Below are 4,839 nucleotides of genomic sequence, written 5' to 3' on the forward strand. Positions count from 1 at the left end.
AGTTTTAGCAATCTCAGCAAGAACATGTCTTTAGGGGAGCGGTTGATGGAAGAGCCAGAACATCGCGTCGGCCTGGAAACTGATTCTGTTGACTAAATTAGTTGTTGCTTCTTGATTGATGTTCTTCATCCTCTTGCAACTGCTGATATGAATGAACGTGAGATCCATGAGGTTCTTGTGGGACTTGAGGTAGTAACTATTTCACTTGTCAAAAATTCTTTATTAATCTATGCTGGTTTTGAGCATGTTGTGCAAACATGGAATAATGATGTTTATTGATGTTTAAGTATGTAACAACACAGGACCTCACCCAAAATGGCTAGCCGGAAGGTATTATTTGGGTTCCTTGATCCTGTATAAGTACCCAAGATCTATCCAGCGAATAACCGATGTGGGACTAAACACACGCCCGCACGGGTCCTCACATATTCCCCCCGTTCAAGCCCTGACGTCCTCGTCAGGCTAAGGGTTCATATCTATTCAAATCTAATCAAAAACACCACGATTGGCCCGTGGTCAGTCCCAATAGATCCGTGCTGTAGTGTCCCTTAGTCCACATAGGTTATGGGCCGGGTCCGCTCTGATACCATTTGTAACAACTCAGGACCTCACCCAAAGTGGCTAGCCGGAAGGTATTATTTGGGTTCCTTGATCCTGTATAAGTACCCAAGATCTACTCAGCGAATAACCGATGTGGGACTAAACACACGCCCGCACGGGTCCTCACAAAGTATTTGTTCTTTTACATTCTTGTTTCCATAGTGATAATATTGTTTATTGATCTCCACTTTTTCTAAGCTTTTTTGTTCCTTTATGTTTGTTTGAATGGTGATCAATGTTTCATGTCCAAAAGAGCTGGGTTATTAAACAGGTTAAATAAGTTGGGTCGGGTTGAATTATTAAATAGGTTAAACAGGTCAGGTCGGGTAGGATTGTTAAACAAATTAGGTTAGATTGTGTCAATAGGTTACTTGTTTTTTAAATAGGTTAAACAAATCAAGTCGGGTTACCTGTTTAATAAGGATACAAATGGGTCGGGCTGGAACATGTCATGAGTGACCCAACCCAATCCAGTTTTTTGTTCGGGTCCTAATATGAAACCCAGACCCAACCCAATAGAAAATCGGATTAGGTCAGGTCGGATCCACGACGACAATTTTGGCCCAACTGGTTATTTGGGTTGGGTTGGATCCATGTATAATCTGGTCCCAACCCAAAAAATTTGGATCTGAATCGGATCCAAGTCAGGTCCATATATACCTGTTGGATTAGTTTCCGCATTATGATTTAAGGTAATTTTTATGCACTAATAAGCAAGCCATGAATCACCTTCACACTTCTAATCCAATATCATATCATGTTCTATGCTTTTATCTCTAAATTAGTTTTAACCTCTGTAATAATGAAACGCATAAGTTGTACGAGACCTAATTTTTCAGAAAACGTAATATATTAGCTTTTGGATTTCCTACACCATGCCATTATCAACAATATCGAGACTATTATTATTTATTTGGAACTAGTTTTGCATAGATTTTTGGTGTTTGTTTTCTTTATTAAAGAAACTGTTCACACCGAGGAGAAAAACAAGGTGAATTGGTTGGCATTGTTTTCGGTATTGTCGTTTCAAAGTATAACTTTGTGAACAATATGGCAAATATTTTTTCTGAAGACGTTGTGGAAAGATAGGTTGCGAAATTGCGTAAGAAAACTTCAATTCATTTGTTGAATGCCTGAGTGGATAATTATGTACCCATTGATGAATCGCTGAAATTTGGATGCACAGAATTTTCATTACATATAAGATCTGCTGATTGATGAAATTAAATAGACTATACATGTTTCAAGTGGCCTGCAGGTTGAATCTGATAGATATCCATAGAATTAGGCTCACTAAGAAGCAGCCAACAAAAATATGCTACCAACTTTTTGTTACAGTTCCGCGACTCCATGCATCAAAATTAGAAATTTTGAGTCACTGTAGTGAGTCATTTTGTAATGTACCAGGGCTGGGCGGCTAGGCTTGCACCTTTGTGGCCCGCAGGGCCAAATGGTTTACCGGGTTCGGATCAGATCGGATTGTAGGATTAGAAACCCAAACATTGCCAAAATTTCAAATGATGGGGTCGAGTCAGAATTCAAAAAACCCAAATCCGATCTCGAAAATGGATTGTATCCAATTTTAAAATCTAATCAGGCCCCATGATCCTTTAAAACAGGTCGGATCGGATCGAAACAGGTTAAGGCCCTGTTTGGGGGAGCTATTGGCAGTAGAGCTGTTGGAAGTAGAGCTGTTGAAAGTAGAGCTGTCTGAAGAGATGCATACAAAAATTGAAAAAAAATTGAAAAAAATTGAAAAAAAAAATTGAAAAAAAATTTTTCTTCTAAAATGTGGTTCAAGAGATGCATACAAAAATTGAAAAAAAAAATATCTTTTCTTACAGAAGGGAGTCTGACGGCTAGGGTTCTTGGCTCCAGCAAATTTTTAGGTTTATAAAGGGACAAGCTATGTAATTATTATATTTTAATATGGGCATTTTTGTCAAAAATACAGCTATCCGAAAAAGCTGAAACAGCTTCCTCCCAAAAGCTCCAAATTGGAGCTTCCTCCCAAAAGCTGTTTTCAGCTTCCCGCAAAAGCTGAAACAGCTTTTTGAAAAATTTACCAAACATAGTTTTTCATCTAAAAGTACTTTTGGAGGGCCAGAAAGTGCTTTCTGGCCCTCCAAAAGCTCCCCCAAACAGGGCCTAAGTCATAGGTGAATCCAACCTATTTGCAATCTTAATATTTATTTAATAGAATATATTTAGGTTTCAAATTCTGGCCTGTTTAATGAATAGGTCAGGATTTTTTTTGGACTGTCTAATAAATACTCTTGTCCTTCTTTTCGTTTTATTTTGGATCCATTGGAGCATTATTACCAAATCTTTCCACGAAATAACAGAAGACTCACTATACATGGATTCAATTCATAGCGGGATTCTCGTGCATGAGATTGGAAAGATGTCTCAATGAAAGGCAATATGCACATCTAATCAAGTCTTAAACCCACATAATTATGTTATAAAAGATTATGAGTTGATTATTCGCTGCAAGATACACATATAATCAATCAAAGTCCGGTGATTCCACGGACAAAGCCTTCCTAATAATACCACCAGATCCTCCCAATGATTTCTTACCTTAATTGCACCCATGAGTCATCACGCCTAATCAAATCTAAATTGCACCAAATCTCCTGATTTCCTCCTCTTTTCTTCCATAAGTACGGTGCAAATCGTTCCCATAGCCCACTACAATTACTTGTGACGCCATGGCTAGGAAGAAGGTGAACCTGGCATGGATCGCCAACGACTCCCACCGGAGGGCCACCTTGAAGAAGAGGAGGAAGGGCTTGGTGAAGAAGGTGAGTGAGCTCTCGACGCTCTGCGACGTCAAAGCTTGCCTCGTAGTCTACAGCCCCCATGAGCCCCTCCCGGTGATGTGGCCGTCGGTCCCCGAGGCGACGCAAGTCGTCGCCCGCTTCCGGAGCATGCCGGAGATGGAGCAGTCCAAGAAGATGATGGACCAGGAAGGATTCCTCCTGCAGCGCGTGACGAAGCTGCAGGACCAGCTACGCAGGCAGGAGCGCGAAAATCGCGAGCTCGAGACCACGATGCTCATGTACGAAGGCCTCGCCGGGCGGAGCCTGCACAACGCCGGCATGCAGGACGTGACGAGCCTTGCATGGATGGTGGAGATGAAGATGAAGATGGTGCACGAGCGGATCGAGATGCTGAGGGCGCAGATGGCTTCGCAGAGGGTCGAGGCGTCGAGCCAAGTAGTGCCGGCGGCGGCGGCGCCGCCGGTGGAGGGACCGGTGCCGGTGATGAAGGAGAAGACGCCGATGGAGGCGGCGATGGAGGCTCTCGAGAGACCGAGCTGGTTCATGGACGTCATGAACCCTAATGACAACATGATCTATGGTGGTGGCGCGGGGATGATGCAGCCCTACATAGACCATACCAACCCATGGCTTGACCCCTGCTACCTCCCTTTTAAGTGAAGATGCATCTCTACTGCTGCTCCTACCGCTAGTGCTAGTGTTTTCAGTCTTAATCGAGTCCTCTGCTTTCAGTGAGTAATTCTAGACTGACTAATGGATGCTTTTGGTTAGGGTCTGTTTTGATACTGTTCTTCTTGGGTATTCTCACGTTTATAAATAAATTTAAATCATGAAAGGGTTTCTTCTATGATTAGCTTGGTCCATTCCTTTGCTCGCACATATATATAATTTTTCCTTTTTTTCTTTTTTTTCTTTTTCCACGCTGAACTGAAGCAGTCGAGAAAGATCTACCTTCTTTGATGTCCTCTTTGGGACAAAGAGGTGCTGCAAACCTTAAAAGGCTTTACTTTAAGGAACTTGTGGTCGGTTTCTTTCGGAAATTTCTCCCATGAGCTGGCCAATCTCTATAATTAAATCCAAACATCACCGAACTACTGCTGGTATTAACAAAATAGATACCAGTTCCTTGGATGAACGAATATCTTTTAAGGCAAATATTGCCTTAATTTTCTCTTTTTTTCTGTAAAGGAACATCAATCTTAACTACTTCCTTTGATAAGAAAACAAAATTTTAATTACTACAAATGAAAAGATTATTTATACTAATCCATGTTAAATTTATTCTTATTAACAATGTCACCGCATTTGTATGTATGTCTATGTCCTTCCATAACTAATTAAATGGCAAGCATTCCATCGAATGGTTGTCAGATAGAAGAATTAATATAGATGTTCTAATAAACAAATGTTTCATGGGGAATGGATGTCATTATTAGTGGAATCAATGTGCTAT

At 41.0% G+C, this 4,839-nt stretch overlaps 1 pseudogene; it reads left to right on the plus strand.

Annotated features, from left to right (window-relative positions):
• The first annotated feature begins 3,212 nt into the window (after nt 1–3,212).
• Nucleotides 3,213–4,322, plus strand: LOC103723240 (agamous-like MADS-box protein AGL80 pseudogene; annotated as a pseudogene).
• Nucleotides 4,323–4,839: the final 517 nt, after the last annotated feature.

This window comes from Phoenix dactylifera, chromosome 17 (assembly GCF_051530095.1).
Source record: "Phoenix dactylifera cultivar Ajwa chromosome 17, Ajwa_hap1_PhDact_Kaust_v1.1, whole genome shotgun sequence".
Lineage (NCBI taxonomy): Eukaryota > Viridiplantae > Streptophyta > Magnoliopsida > Arecales > Arecaceae > Phoenix > Phoenix dactylifera.